The sequence below is a fragment of the Lathamus discolor genome, chromosome 2 (genome assembly GCF_037157495.1).
Source record: "Lathamus discolor isolate bLatDis1 chromosome 2, bLatDis1.hap1, whole genome shotgun sequence".
Lineage (NCBI taxonomy): Eukaryota > Metazoa > Chordata > Aves > Psittaciformes > Psittacidae > Lathamus > Lathamus discolor.
This window is the reverse complement of record NC_088885.1, coordinates 66,249,179-66,270,233: the sequence shown is the minus strand read 5'-3', so window position 1 is coordinate 66,270,233 and position 21,055 is coordinate 66,249,179. Positions and strand designations below refer to the sequence as shown.

Genomic DNA, 21,055 nt, shown 5'->3' with positions numbered 1-21,055 from the left:
AAGGCTAATTCGTAGAATCAAAGAATGGTTTGGGTTGGAAGGGACCTTAAAGATACAACCTACTTCTAACCCCCTGACATGGACAGGGACACCTTCCACTAGACCAGGTTGCTCCGAGTCTTGTCCAACCCGGCGTTAAACACTGACAGGGATGGGGCAGCCACAGCTTCTCTGGGCAGCCTGTGCCAGCGCCTCACCACCTTCACAACGAAGAACTTACAGTATCTAATTTAAATCTACCCTCGATATCCCCTGTCCTCATTAAAAAAACAAAAACAAAAACCACCAAAAATGTTGGAGACTGGGTGCGAAGTCAAGGTACACCTTCAGAGAAAATACAACAGTTCTTTAATGGTGTATTTAATCTCTTCCAGGGACACGGAGAAAAAGTAATTAATGATCTCCCTGGTGAGGTATTAGTGGCTTTTTGCACTTTTCTGTGCAACTCACAAACTATGAGGTGACGTACTTTATGCTAATGTCTATGTTTATGTAATGCTGTAGAGACTTTATACTGTCTTCCGGATGAAGTTTATGTGTTCACACCCTTCTGGAGAGTATTTTCTTCCCTCTGTAGGGGCAAAAACTTTGTGTAAGGCTGTTCGGGTGCTGTGCTCAAAGTTAGGAGAGCAGGAGACCCAGGACTCCCTAGAACCTCACTCACTTGTTCCTAGCCTTCTGTCTTAACCCTGAGGCTTCCTGACTTGTGTAGGTAAGTAAGCGTAGTGTTCTCTCTTTACCTTAGAAATAGGATGCAAATAATGTTTAAGACAACGGGAAAGAAAAAAAACCAAGTTATGTCATAATTTCTTAGTTTTCCCTTCTTTATGGTTACTACTAATTATTTTAGAGGTTTTTTTCCTAGTCTTGTTTAAGGAAAAAAAAAGTGTGCTTGGCCTCATCCAACATGAAGCTTTTAAGGTAATACTAAGTGATGAAGCATTTGAAGCCTTTTCTTTAGGACTCTTGTAGGAAAATATATTTTTTTTCTAAGTGTGAGTCTGAAGGGAAATTTTTGTTCCTTTAAATTGGAAATATGCACATTTCTTTGAGGGCTGTTTAACTTTCTGCATTTATTTTTAATAAGGTGTTAATGTTACTTGAAGGTCTAGGGCATACTTGGAAGAAAATGCTTTTGTCTCTGGTTTTCTTTGGTCAGTAATGATGAGTCTGTGACTTTCTCCAGGGGACACTTGGGAAAGCCAGAAGAGACAAAGGTAGTCATTCATGTATTTCTTAGTCAACAATTACACAAAAGGTTCTTGTAGCAAATCTACCTGGCTTTTCTCAAATAAGGTAGTGAAACCCTTCCCCTTGCCTTGGAAACTACTTCCAGAGTATTCTTAAGGCTTGGTGTTGCTCTGTTTGCTACTGGCTTTTGTGCCATGTGTTGAACAAGAGCTTACTGTCAGTGCAAACTAATGAATTTTCTTCTAGAACCTGGGTGGCAGAAACCTTTTCCACAAATCTGTGACTCTGTTTACATTTGTGTCCTGTTATACAGAGCATCGTATTATGCACGTGCTGAGTATCATGTGTCTGTGGTGGATCTTGCCTTTCAGTTCTAGCTTGCGTGTGTTTTGGAGCCTGACCTTTTAAATACTAAAGCTGAACTGATTTACAGAATTAATCAAATGCTGATACAATAGCAGTTAGTATCACAGGTTAACTACTACTGATGTGTTTGCCATTACATTCTTTCACTTTTTTTTCCTAATTTGATGAGTTTCATGCTTGCCACTTCCACCTATATTGTGCCTTGAAAATGTTTGAGAAGTGACAGACTTTAGTATAGTAGAATTTCCTTATTTGCGTCTCATTCATTTCTTCATTTTATATAATCTTTTTATGAGGAATTACACAGATTTATAAAGGAGACCCAAAATTGGATTTATGTGTTCTACAGTTAGTTTTTATCAGTGTTAAGAGTTAGCCTTTCCAACAACTCGCTAAAGCCAGAACAGTCTGACATATGATACTACTGTTCAAAAGGCTCTGGTGTTTTGTTGGGGTTTTTGTTGTTTGGGTTTTGGGGGGAGCAGCGGGGGCAAGAGGAGGATCATGATACTGTTGATTATTTCTTTGCATGGGAATAGCACATTTCATGCATTCTGCATTTGGACCTCTGTATACTAAATATCCTAGGTGCAGTTACCTCTGAGCAAGAAGTGAAATACGGACACATAAGATAATCTTCTAGTACAGGTAAGATAATCTTCTAGTACATGATTCCAGTGAAAAGTGAGAAAGGAACCTTGGTGATATCTCTCCTTGGTGATACCTCCCCAGCTAGTAGTGCTTCCATAATATTTGCCTGCTTCACGTCTTGATGAAGATAAAATTTCTTTGAGGTTGTAGGAAAGAACATTCATCATACCTGACTCATGTATGATTGCACTTCTTTTTTTTAATCAGGGACTACTGCTTTTGACACTTTCATACTTGGAAGGCAGATGTATATGCAAAATGGTTGGTGTCCTCAAGAGTTCTGGGCAAGAATTTTAGTAAGCTGATGGGGAAGGTCCTGGTTTGGTTGCTGGTCAAAACAAATAAATAAAAAATATTTAGTTCATAAAGAGAATGAGGATCTACTAAAAACCAAAGCACAGCCATTTCAGTTTTTTGTTGTTTTTTTCTTTTTGGTCAAACAGATAAAACAATAGGTACAAGCAGTATGGGGGAAGGCAGAAAGAACATGGGATGAATTCGTGAGCCATAATTCAGCAGTCAGCAAACAAAGGGCATGATGCCAGACAAGTTCAGCCATAAAGGAGCCTTGTCTTGGGGGCAGGCTGTGATTGTTTGTGGACAGATGGCTGCTTACCAGTTCATAAAAATAACTTCTGGATAACTTTTCCTCAATTGTGTCCTATTTACCTGAACCATGCCTGAATCAGAAAAGACAAGATTAAGTTCTTTAGTGTTGAAGAGATTTTCTGTACCTGAAAGGGATGGAACTTTGAATTCTGAGATCTAATCCCTTGTGTTGATAAAAGCAAAATGTTTTGTACACTGAGAAGGATGAAGGTGGAAGGAGGGCTGGGTAGCTTAGTGCTGTGTGATAGAGAACTTGCTTCTAGTCCTGGAATCAGGCTGGTGATCTGTGAAGATGCAGTAACACACTGGGAATTTGCATTTTGTTGAGGTTTGAATGGCTTCCTGGAAGCTTGATTAGGTAGGTAAAGAGATTATAAAAGTGGACCTTCAGGTTTGTAAAATCTAGACACGTTTCTACACAGTAGCTTTTTGTGCCACAGATGATGACACCATTGATGTATAGCACACTAGTTTGTGTTTGAGAAGACAGAACTTGACCACAGGTAGCCAGCTCCTTCTTGTAGCAGGTATGAAGGATATGAAGACTATCAAGAGAGGGGCGTCTTGCTACTGACTTGAGTTGAGGTCTAGACCTGACATTCTGGTTTTCACATCATCTCATTTGAGTTTCCCTCCTCTTTCTGTCACATTTTATGTCCTATCTTTCCTGTATTCATGTTCTGCCTTACTGTTTTACATTGGTCTTAAAAGTCCCAGAGCATTTTACTGTAATATTGGAGTAGAATATTAAATATAGCATTGCAATACATATCTAAGAGAAAAACAGCTACTGCTGTGAATGAATCCCTTGTGGAAGAGGGAACTAGAACTTCCTTTTATTTGTTCCCTTGGGGAAACAGAGGTATGAGTGGCCAGTTGGTGGCAGTCAGTTTGGCCACTTCCTCATAAATTTTTTTTACTTGTTAGATGCATGCATAAATGTACATGTGTCTGTTAATTATATATATATATAAAATGCAAACATAATGACCATGCAACACAGTAAGCTGGTGTACATGCAAATTGGTGTCTCTGCATCTAGGCCTAAAGGTTTCCTGACAGGCAGCTTCCGTCATGCTGTTAAGCTCTACATGTGCAGTGGATTGTGTATCACATGCACAAAAAGACTGGATTCATGCAACACAGATTTATGCATGTGATTTGAAGTCCTCTGGGTAATTGAGACATGGTGCCTAGCATCTCCAGGATCCTCGAGGCAGCCTTACATACACATGCAGACAGACACCGCACAGATGGTCAGAGTGAAAGGATATTAAAGTGGCTGAGTTAAACACTCAAAAGTTACAAAATACCAGAATTAGGAAATGCTTGTGCGATCTTAATTCCATCCATACATCTATCTATTGCTTTGTAATAATCTTAAAACAGACCCATACCTTTACCCCCTCTCTGTAGGATGATTGGGTTTTATTCAGTGTATTAAATGAGTCTGCTCTGGGGATGAATTAGAGTGCATGCTGAAGGAGAGTGTTGTCTGTTGAACTCTTACCCTCCTGTGTTCCTGTGAATGCAAGAAGGGAAGACATAATCTCATTGTTAAGGCAGCTGAATGTTGCTTTGGAGAAGTTGATTCTCTGCCAAGGAGTGTGATGCTGGATAAGCCATTTACATCAATCTTTTAATAGTGGTCAGGTCAGCGCTACTAATTTGTACGTAAATAGCTACAGTTGTCAGGTGGGTGATGAGTTGTGACTTGTGACCATCATAGCTCTTTGATCCAGATCTTCTAGTGTGCAGGATGCTTTGTTCTCCCACTTGAAAATGTAGAAGAGGAGATGGGGAAATAAATATGTCTGTGGTTGCTAAAGTGTTCCTGTTGTAGCTTTTGCATTGTTTTCCTTATTTTATGGGTTCTCTTAGGACTTCACATGTGCATCTGCACCAAAGGCTGCTAGAAGTTGTATCCTATGAACACTCAAAGAATATGCAATGCGTAGTACTAGCAAGAACTGGCGTTTAGACACCTTGAGGCACTTTAGATCTTAATTTCTGACTGCCTGTAAAATGGGGCTAATATTCCTTCAGCTCACAGAACCAGTGAAAACAGTACTTGTGGACAGTCATGATGTTCTTGGTGTGAGCACTGCAGAAAAAGCAGTATCTCTTCATTTGGTTCTTTGTCTGCCTTTTCTCTGCTGAATTTAGTACTGTGTCAGCTTTTCTTTTCTTTGCATTTTATTTCACTGTTTTTTACAGCTGGCAGTGTAAGGGTGCTTGTCCTTGCCACATTGTTCAGCATTTACTGCAGTTTGCTTAGTTGCCCTGCATCTGTTGAGAAATAGGGCTGCGGGATAGTAACCCTTGAGGCACACAAGCTTGAACAAAATCCTCAAAAGCACACAAGCTTTAACAAAAGTGATCAACTTGGTATGAACTTCTGGGTTTTTGTTTCAGTGCAGGTTGCTGCACGGACTGCTATTTTGCATAAATGTGAATTATTTGAGTTAAATTAATAATTTTAAACAGTTAATTAAATGTGAAAACACTTTTACACTGGCGTAAGAGCTCTACGCGGAATAGAGGAACAGGAGAGCCTTAGTGGGTGAAGAAGGGGTTGAGAGAAATACTCCATCCAGCTTTTCTTCCTTCTCTTCTTCGTTCTCTGTGCCCATTTGAAAGACTGTGTTTCTTTCTCCCCTTCCTTTTCTCAGCCTAATGAAGAATATAATGCTTACATTGAGCCACGACGAAGATCTGGCTCATGGGAACAGGACAGTCTAGGTTGTGATCGGAGGATGATGTTGGCTAGATGGGCAACGGGAGGATGATGTCTTTGTGGCCACCTCTGCCCTTTGCTTTATGCAATTGCAGGCCTGCACAAACCGGTGCAATATACCGCAGCATTTGTATGTGTAGCCAGAACATGGCATCCAAGGGAGCCCAGCATGGTCAAAAGAGGCATGGGGCAGTGCTGGAGCAGGGGTGGAAAAGATGATTGCCTTGACAGCATTTCATTGGTGGCAAGTGGCGTGGAAAATGGAGGGAGAATTGAGAGGGGAGAGTGAAGGATAGGATGGAGTGCGTGCAGAGAACTAGGTAGGTTGTGAGAAAGGAGAACTGGGGAAAGGGGCAGGGAATAGGTAGATGGAAAGGGGCAAGGGCTAGCTTCTCTGTAACAGTTGAGTCTGGTGATTTTCTGAGGGAGCAAGGGAAGAGGCAGCACAGGTTTCTGTGGTCCAGGGTGGACTGGAAACTCTAGACACTCCCAGTTCAGCCAGTGCCACCACACAAACCTGTCATTTGCATGTCTGCCTTTCCTGTCTGCACATCAGCTGTCTTGGCAGAGCTTCTCTTCTGGGGCCATTTGCCTTAGCAGCAAGCAGCATCAAGACCTTTCTAGGAAAGGAGTAAGACTGGTTTATTTGAGGTGGCTTAATCTGCAAAGAGAGAGAGCACACATGGCTCTGAGATAAGGTATAGCATGCTGGACCCCATCATGATAGGCAGTAATGATACTCCTCTCAAGCACAGGACACACTCAGTTTTCCTGTTGGAAAAAAACCCCATCTGAGTTGCCCAGAGCTGATTCCAGACCATGACTAGTGTGGAAAAGTGGTGAATCAGGCCTGGAGCTCTGCTCCAGTGCTGGCAGGGTCAGCACTGTTGGCGTCCAATTTACTTGCCAAAGTTTAGCCATCATTTTGTCTTGTAACTGGCCATATATTTCACACATTTGAAACCTCATTTGTGTTCCAGCCAAGTAGAATTAATTTTGAGCACAGCAGAGGCTGTGTTTTTAATAAAAGGCCATGTTTATAAATAATCAAGTAACACGCACATAGTAGGGGCTCCTACTGAAAGCACAGAAACAGCAAATTGTTGTTGTAGTCGTCTTCAGGAAGGTTATCAGAGAATTCAGTGTTTAATAACATCGTAGAAAAGGTGTAATCCTGTAGGGCTCTGGATTCTATCAGTTCCTTTTGGGGTTTGACCAGTTTTTGAGGTACCCCAGCACCACACAGAGTCAAGACCCTGAAATCGTTAAGCAGAGAGCACAATGTAGGAAATGAAGTATGAGAACAACTTGCTTATTCTTAGTAATAGCTTTTGTTGCCCCAAATTTGAGTATGTTTACTTCTTGTTTGTGGTAGCCAGTTGTAATAACTCCAGTGGTAGTCTCTGTTGTTTTTATTGAATTCGTAATATATGCTGGCTTTGGATGAGCAGTTTCAAAGACTTCTGCTGATGTGAGCTGGAATTTGTGCTCTGTTCGGTTCATGCTATGTGTTCTGTAACTGCAAGTGCTTATATGAACAGTTGATGGTATGTTGTAGCTTGGTGTGAGAGGCTAAGATAAAACCTCAGCTGTTTCTGAAGATACCACCTGCTGCTATCAAGAGGTTTAGTTTAGCAATTTTAAGTGTTACAAGGACCTGTAGGATCTATATTTTTGAACTGCTTTCCTGAAGAGAAGGTGGAAATGTACATGCCTGGCTATTTTAGGAATCATTCTTTCTTGAGTGTGCTTATACTTTATAAAATGCAAGCTCAGGGAACATGAATAATAAAGCTGAATTATCATCCTCAAGTGTCTGTAGATTAAGGATATTGGGCATGAGTGAGTTGTGGCAAAAGCTGAATTAGGTTTCAAATATCAGCAACAACATCAACAGAGAAAGGATGGCTTGATCAAGTGTCAGCCATGTCATTATAATTCTTAGAGATTTGGGTGCAGCTTAAGGTTTGCCTTCTTCACTGACACACAGCATGCTTGCTCAACTCACCAGCCAGCCAACTTCCACGATGCCTCCTGCTGACCAATACATGAAGAAATAGCTATGTGCCAAACAAGTTGTTTGTTTTCTTTCAAAGCCCCAGTGGGCCCAGCCCTTCCTGCCCCGCAGCTGCAGCAGGCTCTGTTCGTGCTTGGTGCCTGGCCTGGGAAGACCTTGCTTGCTGGCCTATGAGAGTGGTTCTCCGTAACTGGTTTGTGGGGAGTACTGTGTGAGAGGATCTGTTTGGGGTATTTTTTTAGTTGTTTATTAAAGTTTGTTTATTAAAATGAATATCTGGTCACAATGGAAACTTTTTTTTAAGCGTGTGTATTGCCAAGAGGGCAGGATATAGCACTGATCACGTTATTGCTTCCCCAGGATCAGAAGTGCACACACAGCTCTGCAGGCCCTGTGGGCAGCATCCCAGTATCTCCTCTCTCCTCTCTTTCAGTTGAGCTCTGCCACATTTGCTGTAGTGATGGCTCCCTGCTTCTCCACAGGCGGGATGGTGAGGTGGGAGTTGCTCTGCTTGTGAAGTTTCAAAAAATCAGAAAGGTCAGATCTATGTTGCCAGGTGCAGGGGCACCAAAGCTAGCTTTAGACAAGCCAATTTGAGTATTCCTGGCAGTCTAGCTGATGAACTAGAGGTGTTTGCATGTGCTCATTTATCCCACTGAAAAGTATGCTTGTTTGCCGGTAGATTACTTCTCTGCAATGGTAAATTACTGCAGAAAGCCAAGTCTGCCTTTTAGTACCCAAGGCGGTTTAGCCGGCTCTGCAGCATATGTATACCCAGTTGTGTTCACTAATTAAAAAGTTTTCAAACTGCCCGTGTTGCCTGGAAATTTAAAATATGCATGTCATATTGAGTTCTTATACCATTCTCACATCAGTTAGGAGGAGAACGTGATGCCTAACTATTCTATGATTCTGTGCTTGCAGCTGTCATGAAAAGTGTGGGCAGCAGCCCTAGTAGCCCTTTCTGTTGAGTATGTGCTTGGTAATATATGTAATCATAACATAAACTGTAATGTGTCATCTTGCCTATCTAGGCCATGAGATGGCTCATCTTGTGAACCAGGGAAGGTGGATTTTAAAACCAAGATAATTTTGTTTCAAATTCATGGCTTTTGGAACTGAAGCATCTCATCACTATATAATTATACATCTGTATGTTGTAGTTTCTCTACATGGAGTGTAACACAAATAATCTCAGTCTTTCTCAGCAAACAATTCAGGATGAGAGAATTGTGTGGATGAGGAAATGGCATGGGAACACGTTTACTTACCAGTGAGTCAAAGACTGGAATTCCCTCTCTAACCAGTAAAACTGCCTGGCAGGTTACATGCTCAGAGCTGTAGTGGTTTTGGTTTGTTCAAACACTTCTCAGCCAGACTGGTGTTACCCAGTCTTACGACTAGGACTGGCTTTGGAAAGCTGAATGAAATTAATGTTCCTAGGGAGAAGCATGAACTGAAGGCGTGAGGTTAAAACAAAATACCCTTTACTGGCCTGGGGAGAGAGGAGCAGAATGGCGATTTTTAAATCTTGCCTGTGAGATCAGTGTCACAAGCTTTGAGCATTGTGTATTTAGGTCTGTGTCTATAGGGACAAATGTGCCAGCATCCTTGTAGCCATAGCAGGGATTTCTGTTTTGTTTGTGATTTGGCTCAGTCTTGAAGTAAACACCCTCTGAACTTTTTGTTCTTCTGTAGCTGTTTGTATTACACCCTTACTGGAAATCCAGACTTGGCACCTCGCTGTGATCCAATAACTCAGCTAGATGAACCGGGATTTCTGAGGAAAGGACTTAAGATGTACTTCTCTACTTGGGAAAATTCATCAGTGGCCTGTTGCTCATTGTCCTGCATGCTGCAGGTTGCTATGCTGCAGAAACGTTCTTGCAGGGCTCTTCCACTTGCAGTCTTCAGACTGAAAGTGGGGGTCCTTGCCAGCTGCGAGGCCCACCAGCAGCCAGGGACTTTGCAGTGCCCAGGGCTTGGGTGTTTCTCCCTCAGGCATGTGTGTTGTCAATGGGGAGAAGATTCCTCACCCCTTCTGTGGCAGAAGGGTTTTGGTGCTTTGGGACAGTAATGATGCGTGAATAACCAGGATGGATTGCTAAGTAGTTCAGTGTTGGGTGATTGTCACCACATCAACTGACCCAGCATGGCCAGTGGCTGAAGACTGCTGCCTGGCCTTTGCTATCCATGTGTTTCTGGCTTGCCTTCTCCAGTCTTACATCCAGTCTGTCCGCTTAAAAGAAATGCTAGCTGAAGAGACCTGCATTACTGGTTACTTGATGCAGATTTTGCTAAAATGCACTGACACATACGTGTAGTTCTGGCTGGTGGTAGCTGTGCATGAATAAACATAACTACTCATGACTGTGATGTGGTATCAAGCTACTGTAGATGCAAAGCATGCTTTTTAATAACTCTGTATAGTGAAATGGTTATAAATTCATGACTATGCAGTGTAGACAGGATCTGATATATATCACTCATTTGTACATTTGTAATTAATTGTAATAACAAGATTGTTCTTTGCAAGTGTTCTTTCTTTGCTTCTAAGCACAACAGAGAGCTATAATAATCTTATACCTTAAGCTTGTAATAAAACATTGTTGGTAACCTAGCAAAAAAAAAATTAAGTTTGCTACACAAAATCCCATAATGCTTTCTAAGATTATTTTTTTTCCCTAGGTTTCTTTAGTGACTTTTACCTCTGAATATAATCAAACCCAAAATTTCAAATGTTTAAGAAACATTTCTGCCTTTTTTTTTTCTGTCTGGATATAATGGAGCATAATTTAAGACTATGGGAAGAGGAGGAAGTAAATGATGCATGTAATGATTGTTTTAACATTTACAAGAAAATAATTTATTTAAATTGGATTAAGCCTTAATATTATCACACTTTTCTACCTGATTTAACATGGGGGTTGGGGGAAGGGGGAGAAGGCGATTTCATGGTAAAGTGTTGTAAGTATTTAATTTTTTTTTTTTTTTTGATCATTCAGGCATCCTGCCCCACAGCCGTGTAATTTTTCCTACATACAAATGTTCATTGCTGTCTTTTACATTCCTCAGCTGACAGTGAAGAGGTCACGCTAAATCAAACTGATGGAGAAACTGGTCATCATCTTTACCCAGGATGCCCAAATTTATTCTACCAAAATAAGAGGTAGGGGAACAACAAAGAATAATTTGCTTTTATATATTACTGGTTTTAAGTATTCTGTTCATCATGTTGGCATGTCTGGTATACATATTCAGAGTGAGCAGAAGAAGTACCTGCTTAGGGCATGAGACATCGGAGGCTTGTGGCTTTCTTCTGTCCCTGGCAGTTTTCCTGCCAGCCTAATTCTGCTGAGAATGGGTCTCTGAGTCCAAGTCCAAACTTTAGCATCTTCATCTAATTCTTTTCCCTGCTCCAGGAGAGGAATCAAGTGGGATAAATTCTGTAACCATATGCTCCTCCTGCTTTGAGTCTGCTGATTTAAGTGTTTTGTTTATAATAGGTGCTATTTTGATGAGAAAAAAACACCAAACCACACCTACAGCCAAAGGAGCTCCTTCAGTGGCAGAACAAGCAGAGCCTGGTTTTCCACAGGTCCATGTCTCATGGTTTCACAGTGAATTACAGTTGTCTCTTTTTTCCTACAGTGTGATAATTTGTTAGGTCTCTCTCCCATGTGGATTCTTTAATGTTTCATAAGGTTTAATTTTATGTTACAGGATTTGCTTTTTAGTTGTGTCACTTTCAGAATCTTTCTTCTTCTAGCTATTTATTCTGTACAAATAATGTGGGAATTTGACATATCTGGATCTCTACTTCATTTTGTTGAAATAGAAGAAAATTAACTAGAAACTTGGTGTGTGACTACACAAACTTCAGTGTCGTAGCAAACCAAGCAAAAGTGGTAGTATCTGGCTAAGTACATTACCTGGTTTGGATTTGTGTTTAAAGTCATGCCTTCTGGGAGAAGAAAGTTTGGATTACTAGTTAGTCCCGTTCATCCAGTAGAGCCATTGTCATCAATGGAAGATGTTCTGGCTTTACAAAGCATCCAGGAATGATTATGTAAATTCCGATTAAAATGGCACATTTCCTTCCAGTCCCATTTCCATTAGAGACAATTGTAAGTCGCCCATCTCCTTCAAGAAGAGCTAGTTTGTTTTTACAGATGTAATCAGTACTCAGGAGTTGAGACAGGCTTATTGTCACCAACATACACTTAATCACTGCTATGTAAACCAGAGAAGATTTCCTCCCAGTTCAAGTTTCAGTTCACAAAGCTGGGGGAGGGGGTGTGTGTGAAAACTCGTGTTTGTAAATTGAGCAATTTACCTCTGTGTATTGTAGTGATACACATGGAATTTCATGATTCCTTTTTTTTTTCTGTAATAGATTCACTTTTAAAACTTAGGAGTACACTTCAAATAAATGAAAGGTTAAATTCTAAACACATTCTTAGTGTGTGCATAAGCTTCTGTTTACTTGGGAAGTGTAATATCAGTAGAGTACTTCTCACTTTAAAGTTTATGAATTTCTTTCTTCTCTTCCTTAATTCTTTGAGGTGTCAGTACTGAGAAAGATGAATCATTTATTAGTGGGAGGCCTGACACATGATGAAATCACTATCTGACACTTCAGTAACTTCCAGTGCTGTTCTGTGAACATTCAGCTAAGCACAGATGATGTGATGTTGCAGTTCTGTGGGTAGTGCTTTTTTTTCTTTTTTTTTAATGGATGAAATGCTTTATCATCATAGTATGTGAGCACTTCCCCATTTGGTATGAATAGCCTTTGCTTATTATTAAGGATGATTCAGAAGCTCTGATGTAGGGGAAGAAAATAGAACACATCTGCAACTGGCAGAGAAGATCTTTGTATTTCTCCTGAGAATCTGAAAAAGCAGAACTCATCCACATTTTTTTGAGAGGGGGGATAGACAACAGATAACATTAATGGCTTGAATGGTAAACCAGTTTGGAGCATTCCTGTTATGACAGAGCATGCAACTCTCCATTATGTTACAAATGAAGTTCACCTAAGGGGCAGTTCTGTGCTGACCAGTGGATTACCCCCTGAACAGGGCTGTGGTCTCAACCCAAAGACATTTAGGGAATACATTGGCATCTGAAAATAAATCAATTGCCAATAAACAACTGGCTGCTTGCCAATAAGCCTAACAGGTTTACTTATTTAAAAAGAAGGAAAAAACAGTAATTTTAGTTCTAGTGTCTTCACTCCAGTAAGCAATTCTGCAAGCATATAGGTTAGACTTCTTGTTCTACCAAACTAACCCCTGACTACATCTTTCTTTCTTCTTCCTTCTTCCCAGTATAAATGTTTTTGATTTGCTTCATACCACCAGAAAACACAACAGTATTTTCAGGGTATTAAGATATTTCCCTTTCTCACACAATTTGAAATCTGGGCAGTGTTACTCCCGCTCCTTTCCCATGCCATCTCACTCAACCATTAAGATGTGCTGCTGTGAAATGTCACAGGCTTGGAACTTGTAGGTATAGACTTGCCTCCTAGTACCAAGTCTGGCATCTAAAAGGTGGCTTCAGGGTTTTCTTCTAACTTAACTGGTTTCTCCCTGTGTTTCTTCAGAAGCTCAGGTGCTTTTCCCAGTGAATCCAGCCTTTCCTCCCTCACTCCTTGAACTGTGACTATTTTTCTCTCTTGCTTGCTTTATACAGTGCTCACAGCTCTAATGTCTGACCTTTTCCAGTTCCTAATGTGTCTGTCATCATGATACCTTGCAGAAGGTACTCTTCACAGGTGTATGTGGGTCCAGCAGAACTAAATACTTGTTAAACGAAAGTGATGAGTGAAGACTGGAAGAGCTGGCAATTAAACCCGCCTTTCAAGTAAATATACAAAGTGTATCTCCTTTTCTAGTGGCTAATTTGGGTATCCTTGATTTTGCCCTCCAGAGTTTTGGCTCTAAACTATTCCACAGCTACTACTGGGAATAAGCAGGTGACCTTTGGAGGTAGTAAAACTGTTTTAACTACATGTTTGCTGTTTGATATTTTGTGTTCCTCCCCATCTCTGTGCTAATATGCATACATATGATATGGTGATGTATGCAAACAAGTCAGCAAGTACCAAACCACTGTGCTCACTGCCTTAGTACTCAGGATCTGACTAAAAACCTGGTAGACTTCAGAAAGGGTGAGAAATTATTTCAGTTTCTAGTCCAGATTGACTTTGATGTGTTCCTTACTTTTCCATCTTTTCTTGGCATCTCTTTATCTTCAAATCATCTATCAGATTGGGCTTGGATCCTGGTAATTCACCAGAGTGCCCTGGCTGTTGTGGGACACCTGTGAGGTTGGCTTTGCAACTGAGGGAGCTTCCCCCATCTCAACATCTGAGGCCTGCTTCTCCATGCTTGTCTTGCCACAAAAAAAATTCTCTGTAGGCTTCACAGATCATACAATGCGGTTTCCACAAAACCCTGCATGCAGGTGTGCCTGAGGAAAGGGCTACTGATAGCAAGGGGAGGCTGGCCACCCCCTCTGATGTGACGAGGAAGCTCTTTTTAGGACCACTCCCAAACCTGAGCCAGTCAGAAAGAGCTGGATCAGCACAAGCAGTTTAAATAGCAGGCGTTGGCTAGCCCAGCCTTAAGTGCGGTTCCAAAATGGTTTAAGCTGATCCAAACCAGAGCTATTGCAGCCTGGCTTTGCATCACTGTATATCCCCACCCCATCTCTTGCACCAGCGCTGGTGCTTGTTTGACTCTACAGGAAGCTGAACTGGCAGGGAAGTGTTACAATTTTTTCAAGTTGGTTCTGTCTTTTCCAAACCAGTTCAGAGTGGGACCAAACAAGCATCCTTGCTGACACAGGAAAAAGCAGCAGCCCCAACTTAGATCGGATTAGACTTTCATGGAACCACGGTCTCACTTGGAGAATAGCACATGAGCATCTCTGGGAGATTTGAGGGGACAGTACCCCCAAGCAGGAGGAGGGGCTTTGTGATAGTAATCTCTCCCTGCAGTGCAGCTGACCCAGAGGAGAATATTTGTCTACCATCTAAAATATAGAAGAACTCTTCAAACACATTTAAAAGACCTAAAAGTTTCCTGTCAGTGTTCTGTAAAACAAATTAATTCAACATAGGCTTACACGATGTTTCTTCTGCTTCCATCCCTCCTGCTGGCATCCCACCCCATACCCTTTTTGAAAGCCAGAAGATATCCTCCTGCCCTGGCTCTCTTTGGTCATGTCATGATGGGCACTCTGCCAAATGAAGCTGATCTTGTAAGCTGCTACTGCCCTGGTTGTTGATGGAACTGTTTGCATGATTTTTAATTCACTTCTGTGGTGCCCTCATTTTTTTTTTCCTGCCCGAGCTTGAAGTGGGAGTGTGTTTAGCTGTGAACTACACTGCTGCAAATTCATGGTCTATTAGCACCTTTTCAAAGCTCCCCTCTGTGTTCTCTGAAGAATTAGAACACAGCTTTAAAAAAAAAATACTTAAAAAGCACTCAAAGCTATTGCACAGTGTCATTGTTTCAGGCTTTATTTTTAACATTATTGCTAAGATGGGTTTGTTTGTGTGTTTGCTTGCTTGCTTTCCCCATACTGTATTTAGATTTGAAAACAACAGCATCAGTAATAAGATACTGATGAACCTAAGGTAGATGTGACAGCATAATGTGGATAGTACATATACAATTTGTCAAAGCAGATGAAATAACCCCACCTTGGGCGATTTGCAAAAGAAATACACTACAGTACTTGTCAGGTCTGGGTGACTACTCCATAAATATATTACCTGCTGGCATACAAGTATCACTTTGTATAAGGCAGTTACACAGTAAAGGAAAAGGGAGAGGCAGGGCAAAACCACTGATCTTGCAGAGTCTGACAAAAAGCCGTGATCTCAGATAGAAAAATGCTAAAATAAAAATCATCATGATTTGGGGATAACTACATTTATGTGTAAACTATCCACACATTTGATTGGTATTTTTATTCTGATAAAATAAGTGATGTTGTAATTTTTGTTGGTGTATGTGAGCTGATATCTACTGTCATCAGTAGGGATATAAAATTAGGCTAGAAATAGACTTCTTTTCTTTAACAAATTAGTAAAAATTTCAGAATTACTGGCACAGTTAGGATACACACTTTGGCTGGAATATCCTGCAGTATGAAATTACTAAGACCTTAAGAATCAAAACCAAAAGCCTGAATTACCACAGATAAAATTTTTATGTTAAATATTTATATTAGACTTTCTTTTTTTTCAAGATCTATTGCAGATATGCTCATTTACCTTTAATTGAAACAGCTAATGAAGGAATGATAGTAGGTGAATTGTGCTAAGATTTCACAATGCTTACCTATTTATGTATGTATGTTTTTCTGTCCTAGGATGTGAAAAAGTAAGCAATGGCTTTCATAATATACTCTTGCACAACACTTATTGACAGCTTTCAACACAACTTCAGTGTGTTTGTAATACCAGTTGCACACATTTGCACATATATTTATATAGGGAGCTATGAAAATCATATCTTAGAAATCAAAGGGGGCAGATGGATCAAAATGATTAAAATCATAGCCAAAGCATGCAGTAAACTGTATACTACAGCTTGATTTCCTCTGAGATGTTAAGTAGTTTTCTTTCTTTGCTATTTCACTTGTAGTTCCCAGGCACATGGGTGTGCTTAGATCATGAGTCCACCGCTTCTGTCATTTGTACTGTAGGAGTCTGATTTTTTTGACTACAGAAAGCAAAATCATCTACTGAAGTGTGGGAACAATTTATGTTGCCCTAGGTTTTGTATGTTAATTCTACAGATATGTTGATTTAACTCAATTGAGGCCTCCTGGAAAAGGAGACATCCCCATCCCTATGGTCAACCCTCTCAAAGAAAAGGCATAGGAAAGGGTGACTTAAAATAAGGCATTCATTTGTCACCTGCGAGTTGTTAACTCAATGGCAGCGTGCTTGGCCATGAGCACCTTGCATTTGTCTCCTGCTGAGCCTTTGGGACTCGCTTAGTCAGAGGGGTAAAAGCCCAGGAATCCAAAACAGTTGAATTGGCAGGATTGGAAATGTTCCCTTTCACAACATGAAGAAATAAAGTTGAAGAATATGCTCTCACTTCCTTGGGCAGCATCTTCCAGCACTGAGTGACCTTTTCCAGTGCCTCACCACCCTCACAAGTAAAGGCACTTACTTTAAATACCTTAGTCTTTGGCTTGAGCATTTTGGTGGGAAATCATTCTGTTAGAAAATTTATATCAGTGCTTTTGGTTACAGAATCCAGAAACAGGACCGTAGGCTGACCAGTCAATGTTGTTTTGCAGGACAAGAATTACTAATCCACTAGACCTCTCTGTATGTTTTTGATGAGTAAAAGTTGATAATTGGATGGTAAACGAACGTGTCATGCAGCAATTCTAACCAAGCTACTTTTAATAAATAAAATAACATCCAAGTATATTCCATATTCCAGAAGACTTTCCTTCTCCCTCTTTTCATGATTATACCTGCTTCTGAAAAGATGTGTACCTTTTTCCCTGCTTCTAATCTATTTGTGGGATGTAACTCCCTGTTATGGTACACACAAGCACATAGAGAATGTTAATAAGAGAAATGCCCATCACTTTTGATCAGGCTTACAAATAAGCTGCTTTTTTTTTTTTCCTTAATAGTTTATGATGTTTGTAATCTGGAAGTAAAGTCGTGGTTCAGGAAAAGGTGCAGAGGATCATGTTACAAAGCATCTCCTTTTTGATGAGCAGTGTTAGCAAGCCTTTTTGCTAACCAGTTCAAACAGACTACAGGAATTCTCCAGTGTGTTCCTATCTTCCCACATTATGGTCTCTGCTTTCTTTCTTTACTGTCAGTGCACCTAGAAATTTCTAACAGGTCAATAATCCCTGAAAGATCAAAATGAGGATTCACTGCTATAAAACACTGGCATTTCTATGTAATATAAAAGCAAATGTGTTTCTTTCAAAACAAGGTAACTTCCAGTTGCCCAAGAAGAGTTCATCCACCTCCATCACAATGTGGAAATACACCATTAAAACAAAGAGGTGTGGTTGATCTCCCCAGAAGATATTTATACTGACAGATACAAGTGAGATGATTGAAAAAAAGTCAGGGTCCTTCAGTTTAGGATCTGCAAGCTGTTGTTGGCCATAAATACGATGTTTATTCTAGGAGGATACAGGGAAAATCTGCCACGTAGATTTCCACTGTAGAGACTTCCAATACAATGGCCAAAAGACATTTCAGAGAACTCATTAGAAAGCTTAGGATCAATAGCATAATCATAATGCTTTACAGGAAGGCAAGAGGGAAGGTCGGGGCCTAAGTTGCATCACTATCCAAAGTTCAATAAAATTCTCCATATGGTCTTATACAGCAGACAGCTCTGTGCCACAGAGGAAGGAAAAATTGCTTGTGTTAGTCTAAAGTGAAGGGCAGTTCATTGGTGATCCCAAGTATGTGAATGTTCTCTTAGGTCAAGTTCCTTTCTTGCCTGCATCTTCATTGACCTGAAAAACATTGCAGCCCTTCTTTGAGGGGGTTAGTGGAAAGGGTATTTTTCTGGAAAAAGTTCATCTGTGATAAATTTTGCTGATGCCAATGCCTATGTGAGGATGGCAGTACATGCAATAACAACCATTTTGGAAAATGAGAAGGCAGATACCAGAGAAAGAAGAGTTTCTTGTTCTAAAAGACAAAGTTTTATACACAGGGAGTAAATAAATGACTGGGCATAAACCCTAAACATAAAGCCACTCTTGTCACATTAAATTAAGTTGATTTTTATTTTACCTCTTAAATCTAGCTATTGGTGGTCTCCATGAAGAATGCAGACATGATCTGGAATGTTGATCAAATCTAAGGATAAAGCGACAAAGAAAATGGCCACTGGTTTAAATGCCGTAATTCAAATAATTGTGAATGAAATACCCCGCGTCTAAGACTTTCTGCTGTGGTGAGTAGCAGTTGTTTGTGCTTTGCTATTTGAAATGTTTCTGTCTGAATTAACAATAGATAATTATGGTCACATTGTTATAGTCATGATTTACCAGCATTCTGTTGGTATCAAGTGCAAGGTGATTTGATTAGTCTTGAATGAAAATGCTTTGGAAAATTAGGATGCTTTTTAGGCTTCTAAGATACTATTTCTTTTTAATGAATGACAACAGCATTTCTAACAGAAGTTTGCTTCCAGAAGGCATCAACGCTTGCATGACCTTATTGACAAATACAAAGATTCTGTTAATTCTCAGTGCCAGTGCCTTCAATGCATTTTTCTTGGGGGAAAAAAAAAATAATCCAGGATGAAATTAATTTGCCTCCCTAAGAATAAAATAGCTCAATCAGTGGCCTTCCTAACATAATTCTATATTTGCAGTCCACTGACAGTTGGGCTATGAATTTAGTAAGAACCAGGAAATGATTGGCTTGTAAGTCTTCATAAAATAATAAAGCCCAGCATTGTGCTAATGAGAGTTTAAAATTCTTCATGGCTAAGCTTGGGACATACCTAAATGGGAAGACTAACTGACACAGCTGTTGTGGGACAAACTACTTTACAAAACAGTCTCCTATATAGATGCTTTATTTGAGAATAAAAGTTATTTTTAAGTCCTATAACAGTTACTCAGTTTTTTTTAACTGATTAGTGATTCTAGAGTAAATGCATTTTCAAAGAAACTACAGAAGCGCCTGTATAGTGAAGAACTTGGTAATGGCAGTTGGAGAACAGATTATATCCTGTGAGGAAGCTTAATCAGAGTTCAGGCTAACTTTAATGTAAATCAGGTTAAAAATGAAAACCAAAACCAACACGTGAACAAGTGTAGTAAAAAGTTGTCTTTATTTTGCATGATTTTTGCAAGATAATTCCTTGTATACTTCCCATTATTGTTGAATAGGAGCTTCCTATATGCATCAAAGGAAGCATATCCCTTTAAATGCTTGCTATTTATTTGCACTCAGAAGTCCAGTTGACTGCTTTGGTGATAGTTTCCTGTGCTGATCAATGAGACTAACAAGTTAATAAATAATTCACTTAACAAAACTGCATTAAGATAATGCTAAAGATTTGAAAAAATACTGTATAGGAAAGATTTCTCACATTCTTAACTACTTGGAATCACTTTTAGCACGATGAAAGTTGATGGAGCTCATGAAATACTGCTGCATTGCCTTCAACAGAAGTTACATACATACTTCTTAACTTCCCAGTGAGGTGAATAGACGTTATAGTTGGAATATCATCTTGTAGATTTTTTTGTTCTTCTTTTTTATTTTCACAGTTGGAGGATTGAGATAGGACGTGATCTGTAATAGTCATCTTTGTCTAAATCACCTGTTGGAGCAGGGTGACCTAGAGTAGGTTGCCCTCCAGATGGCTTTTAATCTTCTTTACCCTGAAGACAGATATAAATAACTGGCACTGACCTTCTGGCTAGAAAACTTTAACATATCAGTCTTTGAAGCTTATGTCCACTGCTCTCATTTTATCAGAAGATTGTCTGAGCATTGCACAGATTTCTGGAGTATGCTCTTTCATAACACTCGTTTGTCCTCCCACGTTCTGGCTCTTACAGGTTTTGGGAGAAAGGTCCATGCTGTCACAATGTTACTTCTTAGCCGTAATATCCTTGGGGATTAATTTGAGTACCAAAGTGCCAAATTTAATTGTGTCTTTTTCATGTATTTCTTTTAATATACTAGGACCTTTGGAAAGCCAGTTTTCTGAAAACCAAACACATCTAAAGAGTAAGCCATCATTTGTGAGTATGATCTTAACTAAGACTTTCCAGCTTTCCAGTTACAAGTTTTATGCCTGAAAGCTGTATGCAGGCTGTTAAGAATATACCCCATTATAGCCTGATAAATATGTATATATACATAATTTATTTAAGCTCTTTAGAGATAGAAAAAGATGAAATCCTGATAACCTATCTAGGAGACTTACCTGTGCTGGTTCACTTAAACCACTCTAGTGTGGGACAGTCATCTAAATGATGTGTAAATAACTGTCATCTCAGGACCTTTAGCAAGGCTTAGTGCTTTGTATTTGACTTACTAGAAGCTTTTAATGACTAGTATGAAGTCACAGAACAGAGCTACAGATATATAGTTACACATTCAGAAGACTCTATTAGTAGCCTTTTTTGCTGTGAATTTACAATTTGAGAATTTCCAAGAGAGTATATTTTCTGAGACAAATTTAATTGCCTTAGGATAATTTTAATTCTTTTTTTCTTTAATGTGATTTGTCATGGTAGAACCTAGACATTTTCCATGTGGGTTTACTCTGTGCTTTCTGTGGCCTGCAAGGAATTAGTTTTAATTAATATGAGTGGCAAATACATTGTTGAAATAGTCATTGTGGCAGACACGCCTTTGTATTAGCAGTTGGGTTAAACAGCCCCTTTATCAGAGCTATTAGCACCTAATATTACTGTCTGATTAAAGATCATTC

General features: G+C 39.8%; 1 long non-coding RNA gene across 2 annotated transcripts; it reads left to right on the top strand.

Moving 5' to 3' along the window:
* Window positions 1-271: 271 nt before the first annotated feature.
* Window positions 272-20,360, top strand: LOC136008281 (uncharacterized). Of its 2 annotated transcripts, XR_010610038.1 has the most exons (6): window positions 272-712; window positions 2,146-2,205; window positions 10,647-10,740; window positions 11,078-11,169; window positions 18,401-18,550; window positions 20,302-20,360. It is a non-coding gene; the product is annotated as an uncharacterized LOC136008281 (long non-coding RNA). The 2 variants fall into 2 exon arrangements; XR_010610037.1 differs by lacking the exon at window positions 11,078-11,169.
* Window positions 20,361-21,055: the final 695 nt, after the last annotated feature.